Consider the following 19,045-nt stretch of genomic DNA (forward strand, 5'->3'; position numbering starts at 1 on the left):
CTCTTCATGTGGCTTCGGTTTTCCTTATGGTGCAGCTCAGCAATATCCAGCATTCCAGGCAGGCAGTTACCATACTAGCGTGCAGACAGAAGGCACAGAGCAGTGATGAACATGCTGAGTCCACTCCTAGTTCCACTGTGGCCTCTAACGCATCGAGTTCCGCGTCGTCTGAGGCATCAACTGTCCGCGAGCAGGAACGCTGGCATCGTGGGTTCGAATCCCACTGTAATGGAATGAAGATATTCCTACTGAATTTGGCCCTTTAGAAAACGCTAATTTAGTCTCGATCGGTGAAAACGCTAATTTAGTCTCGATCGGTGGACCGTGCGAGATCATATCATGTACACGGGGAAGCCCTTTCCGTATAAGGCGCTTACATCGGAATACAAGATAAACAAGAAGTTCTGGGAAGAATTTATTTCCTACTTACTGTTTAGTGTATAATATACTTATTCTTGTATTAACATTAATTTAAATAATTGTAATTGTATTTGTTATAGTTGTAAGTGTATTTTCATTTTATTTAGTGTGTGCTAGTGTGTCCTTTGTTTGCGTAGTTTTGTGTGATGTGTGTTATTTGTGTGTTGTGTCTTATTGTAGTACCACTGCTACCGGGCAAAAACCCATTTGCAGTTTAAATACATAATATACTTTCATTTGATACAACACTGACCGCATTGAAAACGACGTTTCCGACTGTTATTAGGCTACTGCATGCGTATTTTTTGCCGCGGTAACGTTTGTACCAAGCCTTTGCCTAGTAAGGGTACCGGTATAAACATAGATACAAAGATGGGAAGGATTTATGAGGTACGCCGTTCAGATGAGCTCAGGTGCCATGATATACATACCAAGTTTCATAAAGATTGGTTCAGCAATTCAAATGTTTACCGGGGGGATATATAAGCACAGACAGCATGGTGATCTCATAAGCCTACTTGTAAGGAAAGTAGGCTAAAAATTGGCGATATTTATAACTACGCTACTGTTTCAAGTGGACCCACGTTTACAGTTATGTTACCTAGCAAGATTTCTGTGTTACGGGTTGCAGTATTTTTCTGCACGCGGCAGTCCATGCGTTATGTGCAACAGACGCGCACATTACGTCAATAGAATTGTAGGTTGCGTCTACGTGACAAGAAAGGAGGCCAACTGCCTCGGAATAGATAAACCATTCTCGCTTCTAGACTGTGTGAAGCCTGGCGTTAAATGACCAGGAAATCGCGCACTCAAAATCAGTAAACAGGTTAAGAATTGCATAAATGTTACTATGGCCGAAGTCCGAAATCAGGCTCATGTTAACATACTCCGGATAATGGCGACATTAGCCAGGTTCTCTGGATTATACACAGGAATAGTAACGAACATATGGATAGTTCAGCCGGCTGATACTTATATTAATCATGGCTGAAGCCAAGCATGGAGGCTGTTTCCTCTCTGATCTGTTTAAGATTAACTTTTTTTTTTTTTTGTGGTGCTACAGCCCCAATTTGGGCCTAGGCCTACCTCCATGAAACTCTCCGTTTCACTTCGGTTTACTACATCTTACACATTCGGTAGGACTCCTTGGGCGAGTGATCAGCTCGTCGCAAGGCCTCTACTTGTAGACAAACACAGAAAAACGCACACAAACATCCATGCCCTGAGTTGCATTCGAACCCATGATCTCGGTTTCCGAGCGAGCGAAGACAGTGCATGCCTTAGACCTCTCGGCTACCGTGACCGGCCAAGATTAACTTACCTTATCCAAATATAAAGGGGCACGCAGTAGCGCAGTTGGTTGAGGCACTGTGCTACAAGCCGGAAGGTCGCGGGATCGAATCCTAATGAGATGGATTTTTTCAATTTACCTAATCATTTCAGCCGCACTATGACCCTGGGGTCGACTCAGCCTCTAACAGAAATAAGTACCAGGAATTTTCCTGGTAATAAAGGGCGGCCGGCGCGTAGGGCTGACAACCTTACGCAATCTATGAGCCGATTGTCTAGAAAATGTGGGAGCCTCGACGTCTCACAATCCTATGGACCTCCACGGCCTGTTACAGGGATAGCTTTACTTTTACTCACTTTATTTTTTATCTAAATATAAATCAGGCTTAATATAGACTCAGTCTGTATTGGCTCTACAGCATTCGTGGCCCTTAGCCGATTTTTCAGTTTCTTAACTCACACACAGACGGTAGGGCTCCTTGGACGGGGGGATCAGCCCGTCACAAGGCCGCTACCTACACACAGGACAACATAGACACAGAATAAACGCACAGACGCATCCATGCCTAGAGTGGGATTCGAACCAACGATCACAGTGTTCGAGTGGGCGGAGACGGTTCATACCTTAGAAAGAGCCGTCACTGCGATCGGCATGTTACATAAACTCATCGAACTTAAATCTTTAATTCGCTGTCTTACCCATAATTACATCACTACATTCTTTCATGTTGGACATTAGAGACCATTTCAGCAGCTCGTAATGTTAGGAATACCAACCTGTTTAGAATCTTAGACGCCTGTTCTGAGGTTGGTATTAGTTTACCGGTATTAACATTAGCCAGCTTCGAACTTAACCGTAATGTGGGTTTATACATGATAATTGAACCCAAGAGTATACACAGCTTTAGGCTATGAATAATTTCACATTTCCCTGGAGCTGACAACGGTTACAATGCAAACACGAGAAGAATGCTGTCGTGTTGACTTACTGTGGTTCGTGCATAATTTAGTTCTCTTTTCTATAAGTTTTATGCAGTACTCTCCGATCTTGATCCAGGTCAGTTTGTTTATTTATTTACGAGGAAAATGTAGAACTTCACCATCATATGCTCTTTTTTTATATATTTGCTTATTTAACGATGCTTTTTGAACTGCGTAGGCTTTTCTCAGAAGTAGTGGGTCTGGAACGGGGTCCACTCAGCCTCGTGAGGATAATTGAGGAGCTATTTCAAGGAAATAGCGGCTCCGGTCTAGAAAATCGAAATTAACGGCCGTGGGAAACCGTTGCGCTGACCACGCGACACCCTCTATCCGCTGAAGTTGGCACTAACTTCGCCGACAAGCGGCGGTCGCTCGGTCGGTATAGCTCGCTTGCGGGCTACAGGCCACGGAGTTTTTTTTTGTAGGTTATGCGTCGAAGCGCAGAATGAGTGTAAACTGCAGTAAAGTGAGAAAAATGTTTAATAAATTATTTTCGGCTTATTTTAAAATATATCTGAAGAGTACCATCTTCTGGTATATAACGCCATGTAGTGCGTTGAAAGTCAACCGACGTTTCGGAGGAATATGTCGCATCCATCTTCAGTATCGAAGAGTCAAGTAAGAAACAATTTTGAAAGCAGGTGGCAAACGAGCGAGCTTACTCCGCTTTGCTACCTGTTTTAACGCTGGTATCTTGCTCAGATCATTCTACCCTGAAGATGAAGGCGATATGTGCTTGCGAAACTTCATTGACTTTCAACGCACTATGCGGGGTTATATCCCAGAAGATGGTACTCTTCATAACTACCTCTGTGAGAACCTCAAATACTGCATATTTATGTATGTATGTATCTAGTAGACCGCGCCATAGCTCAAGCTGTTAGTCACTGGCTTCCCACCGCGGCGGCCCGGGTTCGAGCCCGGGTCTGTTCAAGTGGGATTTGTGGTGGACAAAGTGGCGCTGGGGCGGGTTTTCTCCGAGTACTTCGGTTTCCCGTGCCAATCTTCATTCTACCAAATTATCCATCATCATAATCAGTCTACAATATGCCAATCAGTTGCCGCCGTGCCGAGTGGACCCAGTTTGACTCCACCCCCCACTAAGCGAATTAAAAAAAATATTCTGGATCTTAATTTGGAGTTTAATTAATGAGAATTTTATGTTTTTAATTAGACAAAGGATAAAGCCTAAATTAAGTATCATAATATTGAAGTAGAAGTCAGGACGGAATGTTCTCTGATCAAGATTCGAACCCGGAACTTTACAAATATGAAATATCAGTGTTCATTGCGAGATCGCAATGCTCTGTATAGAAGATTTTAAATGAAACAGAAAAATAACAGGAATATTTTCTTGCAAATAAATTATTAATATTATGCATATCTCCTCGATTCTGAAAACTGATAACTACAAATTAATTTCACGTCATATCGATTTATAATTGTGGCACGCATCATCCCTCCCCACCCCCTGAAATGCAGAGTTGGCTGCTCTTTTTTTCCCCCTTGATGACGCATTTCTCTCTTGCCAACGTCACGAGTTCATTGTAGAGCTTATTATTAACCTACCGACCTGACAATCAAACGCCATCAAACAACAAAAACACGTGATAACATTTTAAACGACACACAAAATGGGATGATGGTGGTGGGTCTTGTCACAATTATTTATCACAAAATTTTTATACATTTTAGCTGCTGGTCTGAAAGGACATGGTGATACGTGTTTTAAACTATTATCCAGGGAGGCAGTAACATAAACGGGATGGATTACGGCAATCTACTCTATCTGTATGTTAACTAACCCTTCTTGAGAACCCACAAATACTGCAGCTACTGAACAAGTTCGCAACAACTGATGGAACCCGAAGTTTAAATACCGTGTTCGCCAGAGCCCTCCAATGGTCCCTATTCTGAGCCAGATGAATCCTGTTTTATTTCTCTAAGATCCATCATAATATTACCCTCCTACCTACGTCTGAGACTTCCCAGTAGTCTCTTTCCTTCTGACTTTCCCATCAAAACCCTGTATCTCTGTCCCAGTGCGTGCTACATACCTTGCCCACCTTTCGCCCTAACTTGATCATTGTAATTATGTGTTACCATGCTGGATTAGGGTAAGATTTAAAATTGGTAGAATCCTTCCAGCCTCACTATGGCCCTGGGTTTTACTCAGCCTCTAACCGAAATGAGTACCAGGAATTAATTAAATAATTTTCCTGTGGAGTAAAGCGGCGTGAAGGGCTGACAGCCTTACCGCCATCTTTGAGCCGATTGTCTAGATCAGCCATGTAAAACATGCGGCCCCTCAACTTTTAGAGCTAATTGATATTAAAATCAATATTAAAATTTTAGTAGAAATATTTTTTGTAAAGACAATTTTCCAACACACCAGAAGACAAGAAGTCTCACGCAGACATAAATTAGCAGGCTGCAGGAAATCCAATGTTTTGCTATTTCTAACATAATTTCTTGTGTAATCTCTCTTTTTACATATTGAAAAGCTGTTTAATACTTGTCAAAAAATGACATTCTCTTGCTTTTTAAAACTCTAAGATATGTGACTTTAGGTAATTATATTGAAATTATTCCTAAATAATAAATAGAATTAAATTTCCTTGTATCAAAATCTAATGTATATTTCTAGTTTGAAGTGCGGCCCTAGACTATTATTTATAGGGCTGAGGTGGCCCTCTGTACAAGTTGAGTTTGACATGCCTGTTCTAGATAATGTGGGACCCTCAACGTCTCACAACCCTATGGGCCTTCATGGCCTCTTACAGGGATAGCTTTACTTTTACTTTTGTCTTTAGAAGTAACACGTATTCATGACTGGCGCGACAGTAAGGGCTATCCAAGCGGCGGTCCGATGCGAGACGGCATTCCATAGACCATTTTCTTCTTTGTTATTTGTTAAGTGAAAATAAAAAATTCTGCTTCTGTTCATAACCCGACCATTAATTGGCAGCAGTATAAACATGTCACGAAACCAGTGATGGTTCTCAACGCATTGGAAATTTTTGTTATCAGTTGTGACGATGCTCTGAGGAAGTTGATCTCGTTTTGATTGGGGAGGAAGCGGGGAATGTCTCATTGTGGAGCGGAATCTTGAGTTGCTTAGACCCTTTTTGTATGTGTTTTAATTCCTCAGTAGAAAATGTAGGTTAGTATAGTTCAGAAGCCTCCTCGAGGACTACAGCGTTAACTAGGAGAGTATATCTGCGTGCGCCATTGACCCGGAGAGCTATGCTGGCGGGAGCGTAAGCTCCTGGTAGGGCCACCCGGGCCAGACGAAGTATAGTCTCTAGTCCTCCAGGTTGGGGATTGGGCTTGGGGCTTTTTACTCCACCCCAAAAAATTTACTGTTACGGAACTTCCAGAGGAACCCAAAACTCACTCTTGGTCGTAGCGCCAGTTAAGAAGAATGTTTCTTGTAGTCTAGGCAATTTATTCACTTTCTGATTGTACATTAAGAACGGAACTTTACCATTTCTACCGTCAGTTATGAGTCGGGATACCTCAGTCGTTATAGCGACGGGCTACGGGCTCGATTCCCGATAGAGGCAAGATTTTTCTCTTCTCTATAGCGTCCAGACAGACACTGAGGCTCACCCAGTCTCGTATCCAATGGATACCGGGTTCTCTTTCCCTGGGAGTAAAGCGGCTGGGGCGTGAAGCTGACCACTCACCTCCATCTAATGCCGAGACCACGACTAGTGGGGCTATACCACCACTCCTCCATATGTCTTCATGATGTTGTGCTTAATAAATCAAGCACAGGAACAACCTTACCTTACCTTACCTGATGAATTATCCGTAATACTTTACTTCCCGTTTAAACGTCTGGGAACATCACAACTGTGAGTAATCAGGGGGACAGATTACAAAGTGGAGAAGCGAGGTGCAAGGCATAAACATAACCTGTGACATACGCAGTAGTGGGACAGAATAAGAAAGGACGGGGTTCGAAACCTGATTTGTCCTTCCTTCCTAATCTGGCGACGTACGTGGAACTGGAGCGAAGCTTTTGCTAACCGTGACGGCCATGAATTGAAATCCGAGTTGGAATGAAAAGAGAGCTCTTTCGTCGCGTTTCTTACCCCAGTTCACTCTGCCTTTTATTTTGCTAAGTCGAGCGTTACTGCAATGTTCTCGTTACGTAATCGTTGTTCAGCAGATATCCATTTCACTGACTACGATCTTTGCAGTAAACTGGTAATGACTGTCTGGTAAATTGTTGATGGTTTCGCCAGCACAGTCATTCTTGTTTCCGAGTCCTGTGGGACTCATGACCATATTTTGTGTCATGATTCTGGAAGTCCTATGCAACTCCCCGACTGACTGAGTGTTAAATAAGTAACCAAAGCAAGTCGCGGCCCACTGTTTGTCACTCCTGCTTTGCATTCTATGGGCTCTCGTTCCAAATCTCCTCCGGATACCGCCTATTCTGAGGATTTTCGAGGTTTTCCTCAGTATTTTATTGAACCAGGCCACGCTTTATCAACATACATTTTTAATTAGTTACTAATTCCACCATTGGTTGTTATATACAATACGATTCTAAATTATTGTCGGAGTTTCCGTTTATAAGATACGGAAACACCGACAATAATGTAGAATCATCCTGTATTTCTGAGCCGCTGATCTCTTATGCAATCGCTACTGAAATGCCGCTTACACACATTTTTCTTGGCACGGTGTTGAACGTCTCACTATGAATTACTATTTTGTTTCCTCGAATCGCCGCACCACTAGACGCGTGACGTAAGAAACTATTGCTTATAGTCGCTTATGCAGACATTACGACGTGCGTATCGAATAGACTGATCTAGAGCTAATGCTTTAGACCAGTGGTTTTCAAGCTTTGTCAGACCGCGGCCCGGTAAATTCTTTTTACTATAAGACGAGGGCCCAGTATAATTGATGTTAGGGGCCGGTACTGGGCCGCGGCCCGGCGGTTGAGAAACACTGCTTTAGACTTTTATTCGGCAGGCGCTGTATTCGAATCTCGACCGATATACTGGATATCATGTCAGATTATTCGTTGCATTCCTCAGTCAATCCAGGAAAATGTAGGGATATTACCTCCATTTGGTCTCGACCCCTTAATTCGAAATCATTTTTCCAAATCATCAATCATTCTACCGCTCGACATCATATAGACTTCAACATTGATAGCGTCATGAAATATCCTACCACAGAAGGGAAAAAGTGCTTTGAAATGTTTATTAACTCTCCCAGTTTGTGTGCGGTGCCTCGCTGGAACAAGAGGTAAAGCATTTCCCGAGAAGAGTCTCTCTAAATCAGATGTTCCATGTAATTTCCCTATGAAATGGACTGGAACGTCGTAACATAACCTTTGCCCTTTTGAATAGTTCTTCCATTTATTTATTAGTTCCATAAGACCTCTCCAGATGGAGTTTCCGCTCCAGATACAAGGACTCTGCATTACAATATCGGAAATTGGCAAACGAGTTACAGATGAATATTGGAGTCTCTGAAAACTTTTATCGCTTCTTTTTGTTAGGAACAGATATTCAAACTTCCATATTCTATGGAGCTATTAAATATGGAGACAATCTTCCTTATGAATTTCATGAAGTGTTGTGCCACCACTTCTTGATTCCCACAGTCAACCCACCCGATTTCGAACCATGAACTGAAGGATGGAGCTGACTGACTGTTAAATAAATTCTGGCCTTCGCCAGATTCTTGGTTGTGAATCCCACCGGGACTTATGACAATATTTTACCGTGTAACGGTTCTGGGAGCCTTCAGACTCTGATACTGAAGAAAGCAGTTCTCCAGCAGAATCTACTTTTATGGATCCCAGAGACTTTATTACGTCTAAAAGAGCACGTCAGTGGGTTCTGAGTCAATTTCATTCAGCCTACTCCTTGACACCACATATATCTAAAGTCCGTTTCCTTGAGGTCACGACCAGACATTTCTTTTTTTGGCAACTGAACCCTTGCGATCATAGTGGTTACGTAACTTCCTCTCCTATGAATATGCTTGGCCTTCGTCAAGCTTACGTATTGCACTTAGAGCATGTTATTGAAAATTCTTCCTTCTGCACTGTATACAAGTTCTCTCGCAGTACAGGCTTTACAAGGCAGATCATGCCTATCTTACGTATCTTATGCTACAACGGCAGCTTAGTCACTTGAACGGTCGTAAACTTGACAGCCGCCAAGTTTAAGGCACTTATGTTTTGTGTCTGGCTTCGCCTTGTCCTATACTGTGAACATGTTCATTCTCACGATTCTGTGTGGCTTCAGCTTGTTGCCTGCGTAATTTTGTTTTATAATCATATACATACGGAAGGTCGACAGCCGTGTGCAAGTCATGCACCGGTGTGCATCTTGGAAGATTTCCAACGGTGCGGAGAACCTTGTTTTGCACGCGTTGCAATTTTAAGAGTAGGTGTCTGCCGCTAATTCCCAGGCGACACAAGCAGAAGTCATTGCTGATCTGACGGAAGTTTAGTCTAATGTTAGCGCTTAAACGCTCACTTCTGAATATGGAGTAGATTCTAATAACTGTTCTTAAGGCCTTGTCTTCTGTCACGTCTATGTGCACTCTCGAAGATTACACCGAGGTATTTTACATGAATGACGAATGCAAGATGAGCCTCATGGGGCCCAAATGTGCTCAGACTGTTCATCATAAGCGTAATTAACTGTACTGTTAAGTTCGGTTACAGTTACCGCAACAAAAAATCCTCAGTTACGGTGGAGATGATTCGCTCTTGCATTACGGGTCCTGGTTTAGCCTGCTCAAAAGAACTGGCTAAGAATAATCAGAATTCGCTTCCTGGATAGATCACGTTGCTTCTACCCGCAGTTTCGTGCACAATGCAAGGACAGTCTCATGACTCGGCTGCGGGCATGCGTTGCTGATTTCAGAAATAGGGTTCTGTGGAGTAATGGTTTTCTGAACAGTGGGGGGAGGTAACGCATTATTAGCCTACTTTCGTAACTTTGAAATAAAAATCGGAAGAAGGCTTATGAGATCGCATTGATACCTGTGTGCCTGTATATCCCCTCCCGCCTGAGAGCCGGAATAGTGGAGCCAGAAGAGACCTGTGTGTCTGTATGTGTATCCTACCTTGTCGTTGCTAGGCAACGGCTAGGTAAACACCTCGCAGCAAGACAATTGTTGGACTAATTGTTTTCTGTGCGCTCCTTGTATCAAAGGAAAGTAGGAGATTAGTTCTTCGTAGAACTTTTAGTTTCTTTCTTATGATGTTTGAGGTCCTCATGGCGGTGACTAATGAAGGATACCTTCAGGGATATGACTGTGTAGTCTGATAGAAGTTCGGAGGAACATTGCCTCCATCTTCAGGGTCGAAGTGCAAGCAAGCAGCGAGCAGATTTGCACTGTCTGTATCGTACCATAGTGTTCCACGTTCGACTGTTTGTGTTTGTTGTTTTACTTACTCGGCTCACTTCGAACCTTATGGAGATATGTTCTTTCGAAACGTCGATAAACTTTAATATACTAAATGGCGTTTCTCTTTTTCTTCTTTTTTCTTCTTTTCCTTCTCCTTCTTTATGATCCTCCCCTTCTATTTCCTGCGTAACCTATTTTTATATTTTCTACACCTTCGTCTTTTTCCCATCCTCCTGAGTCATTCTTTCCATCTTCTTCCCGTTTTAACCTCCTCTTTCTGTCTTACTTCTATTCTCTTTTTTGTCTCTTCATCTTATATAATTTCTCACTTGTACAATCGGGCGTTCAGAATCTGTAAATGATCCTGTTTGTTCCCACGGCACTCAACTTGCAGACTGAAATCTGTACTTACTGTAGTACTCTGTAAATGAACGGTTTAATACGTTTTAAGATGCTATAAACGGAACGCTGCGGTTGAGTGGTTAACAGTACAACTAATAACAACAACATCCGCCACTATACAGGATTCCGAGTTTGTTCCACCCATCTTTCATGTTCGTAACTTCTCTCTCTCTCTCATATTCATCTTAATATCCCCCCCTACACATTTATTGGTCTTCCAAGCGAACTTCTTTAAGAGGTTCCTTCAGGATTTTTTTTTTTTTGCTTTCCTTGTCTTCTCCATTTCAGATAGGCTCATGCCGGTCCCGTCGTAGCTTCCTGCGTTTCATTATCCCAATATAACAGCAACAAGAACAACAGCAAGAACAGAAAGAGCAGCAACAAGAACAACAGAAAGAACAGAAACAGCAGCAACAAGAACAGCAGAAAGCACAGCAACAGCAGCAAGAACAGCAGCAACAAGAACAGAAAGAGCAGCAACAAGAACAACAGAAAGAACAGAAACAGCAGCAACAAGAACAACAGAAAGCACAGCAACAGCAGCAAAAACAACAAGAACAGCAGCAGCAAGAACAGAAAGAGGAGCAACAAGAACAACAGAAAGAACAGAAACAGCAACAGCAGCAAGAACAGAAACAGCAACAGGAACAACAGCACAACCACTTCTGCTACTACAACTGCAACAGCTGCACAAGTGGCGGCTTCTCAAGAAGGGCTCAGCTCCATGAGTGAGTGAGTAATGAACAGAATGCAGAAATATCATGAACAGACAAACTATTTAAAGACCAGTCCGACGTCGGTTAAGTTTCAGAAAGCCATTTGTTGTGAGCTTCCCACTGCCTTGAATGAAAAGACCGCCGCACAATTGAACGGGGCAGCCGGTGATATCACCTGCAGTCCGCAGGGAAGGCTGAGTGCAATGTGAAGTTTTGAGGAAGGAATCATTGCTTTTGTTTTAATATAAACTATGCAGTTACGAGCAGTTAGAATAGACCAAACGTGTTTGCATGTTGAATGACGAATAATGATTCTGCTCAAATGCATACCAGGCGTTCGACCCCTCCACCTCCACCGCCACAACAGCCCCTGGTATCATGCAATTTTGTAGGGTAGATTGTAGTGTTTCGGTCTTATGAAACCTATGTCCGAAAGTTGACCCACAGAGAATATAAACCATACTTAATGCTACAGAGGAAAAGTGTTTATTACGTAATCCTGAGATGCAGGACAGACAAAAAACTTTTTAAAGTTTCATCTAGATTTCTTGAGTAAAATCCTTGTGTAATACATAACAGGAAAGCGTGCGTCTTATGTCTTAGTGAATTCTGAGTTTACATTAAAGTCTCTAGGTATGTGCATGTGACGATAGTATGAAGACACTAAATTACTTCATCATAATAACTAAAATAAAATAAGTTCTGGGAAGAATTAATCGCCTACTTTCCTTTAATATGACATGGAACGTACAGAAAACGAAAAATAGGGGCGATACACACAGACAGCAAGATTATCTCATAAGCCTCCTAACAAAAGTTATGGGGGATACTCAGATACAGATATACGGAGAGATTGGCAGACACAGACGAATACACAGACAGAAAGGCGAATCATAAGCTTCCTTTAATGTTGTGAAAAATAGATTTATTCTGATACAGAAAACGTATTTTCGTGCTTTATAGAAAAGAAAATGTTATTTATTTTTATGTGAATTTAAGACACGTTGAAAACGTTTCTGTCTGAGCGTAAGACAGAAGACATTCTAGAACAGATAAATATAATTCCGTATAATTTATTGATCAGCGTTGGTTGACACTTCTGGCAATAATCTTCTTCATACATGTTAACGCAGAGCTCAAAGGATATCACTCGTTTCAACTTTGTACATTTCAACGCAACAAAAAATGAAACATGACGTATAAGAGTAACACATTCAATTCTATAGGACCAAATTTCGCTGTTAAATGGTCAGTATTACAGATTCGTACTTGGTAGTTCCCTGCGGGCTCAGATCTTGGACCACGTATCTTCACCCAAATGGCTTTAGTCCGCAAGCGAACTATACTGACCGAGCGACCGCCGCTTGTCGGCGAAGTTAGTGCCAACTTTTGCGGATAGAGGGTGTCGCGTGGTCAGCGCAACGAATCCCCACGGCCGTTAACTTCGATTTTCTAGACCGGAGCCGCTGTTTCCTTGAAATAGCTCCTCAATTATCCTCACGAGGCTAAGTGCACCCCGTTCCAGACCCACTACTTCTCAGAACTTCTCACCCAAATACAGGGATATCTCAAATTTGGCCACGACCGCTTCCTTACATATGCTTTACAATTTTCACTAATCATAATTCAGGAGGAGTCTGTATAGCGGCAGGCTACGAGCTGGACGATCTGGATTCGATTCCCGACATGGAAAGATTTTTCTCATCTCCACAGATCTGGGCCCACCCGGCCTCGTAGCCAATGGGTACCGCGGGAGATTTTCTCTGGGCTAAAGCGACCGGGGCGTAAAGCTGACAACTCACCTTCATCTAGTGCCTGGATTAAGAATGGTGGAGCTACACCTTCAATTCTCCGCATGTCTTAATGGTGTGGTTTACATTTTTGATCATAAAATTTGACTCTATATTCTGCGCTACCGGCAGTAAAATAAACATTTATTCGTACATCAGATCATTTTTCCTGCTCGAATGATGAATACAGATTTATAGTGGTTGACATATTATTTTTCATTTAAGACAAAAATTACCATAATTTTCAAGATTATTTTTTTTCCTTGGCACTACAGCCCCAGTGGGCCTAGGCCTACCTCCATGAACTCTGTTCACTTCGCTTTTTCTAGATCTTACACATTCGGTAGGACTCCTTGGGCGAGTGATCAGCTCGTCGCAAGGCCTCTACTTATAGACAAACACAGAAAAACGCACACAAACATCCATGCCCTGAGTGGGATTCGAACCCACGATTCCGGCTTCCGAGCGAGCGAAGACAGTGCATGCCTTAGACCGCTCGGCTACCGTGACCGGCTTTTCAAGATTATTACGTTTCAAAATTTCAGGATTTTAACACATTGTGGCGCTAGTGTTCTTGTTACCTTAGAGCTTCCAATTATCATGTTAATTATGATGATGAATGAACGACGCCTATTAACCATCTAACTAAGCTAACTGTGTCACTCCCTGTCAATGAAACCGTAAAGTTAAGTAACTTCTACTACCAGAGCCCGTGATAGAGTGCAAATATAAATGACCTAAAATAGCATGACGTTCAAGCCATCCCCACAGAAATGGCATAATTTTCGTATCAATTATTTCGATTTAACCAATGCCCTGTAATTGTCCAAACCAATCCGAATATACATATTACAGGGTCTTACACCTTTAATGTTCACGTGACACGAAGATTGACGTGGTATGACGTAACATACTCTATCTACACAGTAATCTATTACTGAGTGACGTCACTTCGTGAGGAGGGCGTGAGTTGAACTTTGCGTGAAACTAATTACTAAATCATGAGGTGGGTGTGACGTAATGCAGTATTATTTTTTTTAAAGAAGAAATTGAATAAGGCGAGCGAGACGTGAAGCTCCATTGAACAGGCGCATTACAGGTTGCTGCTGTGGATGTTTCTAAGCGGTGGTTTCTCAGTTTAAGTGGTTTTATGGGGGAAATCCGCGTCCCGTACATTAGTCTGGAGGACGCCATGTTTTGCTTCGTCACACACGAGAGCGAAACTTGGTTCTCGATTTGTAAGCTGTCCAACGAAGCTGCCAGTAGCTCACGTGACATAAGAGTCCAATGATTTGATGGCAGTGAATAATGAACTGGAATGAATGTTGAAGGCAGGGTTAAAGGCAAAAAGGAAAAGTTGTCAGTACCATGCCATGAAGACGTATGGGGGAATGGTAGTATATCTCCATTTCTTGACCTCGGTGCTGGATGGAGGTGATGGGTCAGCTTCACGTCCCGGCCGCTTTACCCAAGGCAAACAATCCCTCTATATCCTTTATATAGGAGGCTGGGTGGGCCTCATAGCCGGTCTGAACGCTGTGAGGGGAAAGATCTCTTGCCCCTTCCGGGATTCGATCCCTGATCGTCCAGCCCGTAGCCCGTCGCTTAACCGACTGATCTATCCTGACTTCTTGTTGCAGGAAGAGGCCAGTGCCTAATTTAAGGTACTATCCCAGTATCTGCGTGGGGATCTGAGGAAATTGTGGGAAACTCCAGGCATCATGGTCGACGTTTCGGCCAAGATTCAAACCATAAACCTCCAGAATGTGAGCCAAAACTGTTAACTCCTTAAGTGAGGTTGTTCGGTTTGGCAAAGGGGAAACCCCTAGAAAAGAAGGGAGTGGAAGGAACAGAGAGAACAAATATAAAGAACAAGAAGTTCTGGGAAGAAGTAATCTCTTAATTCTATTTGATACCACACGGACCGCATAGAAAACGAAAGACCCACAGACAGCAAGGTGATCTCATAAGCCTCTATTTTTCAGAATAAGTGAAGTAGTCTAAAGAAGAAAAAGGAAATAAAAATACGAAATAGTGTGATAAAGTGGGCCTAGGGCCGCGCCATAGCTCAAGGGGCTAGTCGCTGGCTTCCCACCGCGGCGGCCTGGGTTCGATCCCGGGTCTGCTCAAGTGGGATTTGTGGTGGACAAAGTTGCGCTGGGTCAGGTTTTCTCCGAGTACTTCGGTTTCCCCTGCCAATCTTCATTCTACCAATTGCTCCACAATCACCCTCACCTATCATCTGGGGCTGGTACAATAGGCCAGAAGTGGCCGCAGTACAAGGGACTTAGTCCCACCCCACTAGCAATAAAAAAAGTGGGCTCAATGGCTGAGACATTTGGATTAATTATGTGGCTACTGATCAGAAGCGGGCTGAATGTTGCTTTTGCTTTAGAGAGGTTCCACTCAGTTGGACGCATGTCGATCTGGTTTCCACGGTTTCTTTCCGCAGTAAAGACAATTTCGCTTGTATTCTGGTGAATTCTGAAACCGATTTCACCAGCGTTTCGAAAAACCTGTTAAGTTATTACTCGATATGAATGACTGGATGTTATATTTAAGCCTTTAATATATCGTGTCGTTTTTCCAACTTACAGAACAGGAACAGTAAAATATGCAGATATTTAAGATCTCAAAGTTCGCTTCCATGGTATTAATATGTATATTAATACTTACTTACTCATGGAGCTGAGCCCTACTTGAGGAGCCGCCAATTCTGCAGCTACTCAAGAATTTCCCAGCATTTTATGGAACCCCAAGGTTCATTATCGTGTTCAAAAGAGCCCTCGACTTGTCCCTATCCTGAGCCAGATCTATCCAGTCCATACCATCCCATCCTGTCTCTCTTAAGATCCATTTTGATATTGTCCAGCCACCTACCATCCCAATGGTCTCATTCCTTTTGGCTTTCTCACTAATATCCTGTATGCAATCCTCGTCGTCAGCCAGTTGTCACCTACACATCCTGCTACGTCACTGACGCATGCGCATACGCTAGAGAATGGTCACCTACATATACTGTTACGTCACAGACGCATGCGCTTAAGCTGTCTAAAGTTCTTACAAATAATTTTGGCTGAATTTGTTTTAAATTTTCTGCGATGCGAATCGTGAAAGTTATGGTCATGTTTTATTTTAAAAATTATTATTTATTCCAAATTTCCGTGGTCCAAATCGTGAAATCTATGGCAATGGCAATGTTTTAAAATTCCTTAGGTTCGAAATTCCCTAAGCCGAGAGTCCGTAACGCGGGGAGGGGGGACGGCCTTGTAGGACCATTTCGGTCATAGAGCGTAAAGTTGGTAACGATTCACGAAAACAACTGCAGTCTCTTGTGCATCTAATTCATCTAATTCCAGTCGGGCTTTACTGTACCTGACGGTGACTCAGAATTACGCAAAATTCCAACCAGGGTGAGTTGATACCCCTGACACCCACTACATGGCACGTGTACCTCATTACATCCATCGATTTGCGTGCGATGCATCATCTGCTGTGTGCAGAACACTTTAAATCTTGTTTTCTATACTGCCCGATGACGTTTAATAAAATTGCGTATACAGTACATGTGAATCACACGGGGCATTTGACGCCTACAGCACACCCGTGAGGAGATATAAGGTCAATGTGAAATGACAGGGCACATCAACACTTTAAAACACACGAAAAATGAGCAAGAGGTTAATTAAAATCAGCTTTCCGATATCAGTGACGTCACGTAAATACTGTATAACACACAACGTTCATATCAAGGTAACGGTCCTCTGGGATGTGACACAGTGTAGGTTGGTATAATTCTGAAGATGTAGGCACTATGTTCCTAGAAACTTTAGAACCTTATCACATGCCAAAGGCGTTAATCTCGTTATTCAACGCTGTGAGAATTTCTGTTTGCCGGATAAGCGTGAAATTGTCACGTGTTTAATTAAGCACTGAGACATGAAGATGTATGGGGAATGGAGGTATAGTCCAAGCACTCTTAAACTCGGAAATAGGAGTTGAGTGATTAGCTTAAAGCTCCGGCGTCTTTACTCCCGTGGATATTTTATGAGCACCTACAGCTTCAAGTCACTGAATTCATAACAAGGTGACTAACCAACCATCTAACAGGCTGCAGGCTGACAGTCCATCAGTTGTCGAGATATTATTAGCCTCTTATAGAACCCCAAGGCTAATTACCGTGTTCACAAGAGCCTCTGTCCTGAGCCAGATGAATCCAATGTAATATCGTTATGTTCTATTAATAAATGCAGAAAACTTTTTAATGAAGAGAGTGCTCGGAAATACACCAGAATTTCGTTCAGTCGCATTTTTTTTTTATATTTGTGATGTTGAGTTTCCGCCCTTGTGGTCTAGTGGTCTAAATGCAGTTCACATAATTTTGTTTTAACGGGTGCCGGGTACTGCCTGGGTAATGTGGTCCTGAAGGGCGTCGGTTTGCATAACGAAGAGCCATAAACTGTATGCATGAGGTTTTTAATCACGTGTAACTGCACAGCCTTGAATGCCCTATTTGTCTAGAGAAAGGTGGGGGCGTAGTTCGTCGAGGCAGTATGCTACAAGCCGGAAGGTCGCGGGTTCAAGTCCCGATGAGGTCGTTGCATTTTTTCAATTGACCTAATCCTTCCAGCCGCCCTGGGGTTGACTCAGCCTCTAACAGAAATGAGTACCAGGAATTAATTAAATAATTTTCCTGGGGAGTAAAGCGCGGCCGGCGCGTGAGGCTGACAACCTAACCGCCATCTTTGAGCCGACTGTGTAGGAAATGTGGGACCCTCAACGTCTCACAACCCTATGGGGCTTCACGGCCTGGTACAGGGATAGCTTTACTTTTTACTTTACTTTTTATGAATGACTATAAACGCTTTGGAATATGGATTTATTGAGCACTTATACACATGACTCGGAACTACAAGCGCTTCAAACGCTATCGCTGATCTACACACTTCACAAATCACTACACGCCAAGTCTTTCTCAGTTTGCTTTCACTAGTCGTTTCCTAGTAACGGATTTTAACAATGAATATTCTCCAGCTTCTGTGCTGACGTCGTTACTCTCCGGCGAATATCCCGCAGGTGAACTCACATAGCCGAGCTGGGGTCCTCGCTATAGAACCTTGGGAAGGACCCAACAGAAAACACCGCCTTCAACAATTTTTTATATTGTTATGGGCAGTAGTATAGCGATAGCCAGGATATCGTTGACGTGTTTACTCGCCGCTACCAAGCAATCGCGCATCGCGATCGTTGCATAGCAACGGTGTACACGCTACAATACGCAGCACGTGAGAGTAAGCCCGGCATCTCAAGATAGGCTATCAGGATTTTCTTTTGGTTCCTTCTGTAGAATACGAATTTTAGAAGATGCCCTCCCAGCTACCCTCCGGACAGTAGATACTGCGAGACTCAGCCGCTGTTTACAGTTTCTGTGCTGATTCACGGCTGTTGTTTGAAACTCTGGCAGTATTTTCAATTTATGCGCCAGTTTTGCTCCAGTATTTACAAAAGATGTGCTGGTAACCAGTCAACAATTTACAATTTCTGTTCTAATAGCCGCCTACTGTTTGAGATACGATCACTGTTCAAAAATCTTTTCTTGTGTTCGGGTAATATTCGATAACAGATAATTTTTCACAATTTGTGCTGGCATTCGGTCCCTATTTACCTCTTCTGTGCCAGTGTCCAGGTAATATTTGATACCAAGCGACCATTTACAACTTGAGTACCGGCCAACTCTTTGAGATCCGATCGATGTTTACAGTTCTTATGCTAGTGTCCAGGTAATATCTGATGCCATGTAGCTGCTTGTATTTCTTGTGCTAATATTATCCGGTCACTTCGTGTTAGTAGTATCCGGCCACTCTGTGCTAGTATCCAGGCCACTCTGTGCTAGTATCGCTGCGTCTCTGTGCTAGTACCCCGGTCACTCTGTGCTAGTATCGCTGCTTCTCTGTGCTAGTATCGCTGCGTCTCTGTGCTAGTATCTCTGCCACTTTGTGCTGGTATCCCGGCCACTCTGTGCTAGTATGCCGGCCACTCTGTGCTAGTATG

The 19,045-nt window shown here is 42.9% G+C and overlaps 1 protein-coding gene across 1 annotated transcript in view; it reads right to left on the reverse strand.

Annotated features, from left to right (window-relative positions):
* Positions 1-19,045, reverse strand: part of LOC111870138 — an 82,441-nt gene that overhangs the window by 16,931 nt on the left and 46,465 nt on the right. The window lies entirely within an intron of this gene.

Source organism: Cryptotermes secundus, unplaced genomic scaffold (genome assembly GCF_002891405.2).
Source record: "Cryptotermes secundus unplaced genomic scaffold, Csec_1.0 scaffold594, whole genome shotgun sequence".
Lineage (NCBI taxonomy): Eukaryota > Metazoa > Arthropoda > Insecta > Blattodea > Kalotermitidae > Cryptotermes > Cryptotermes secundus.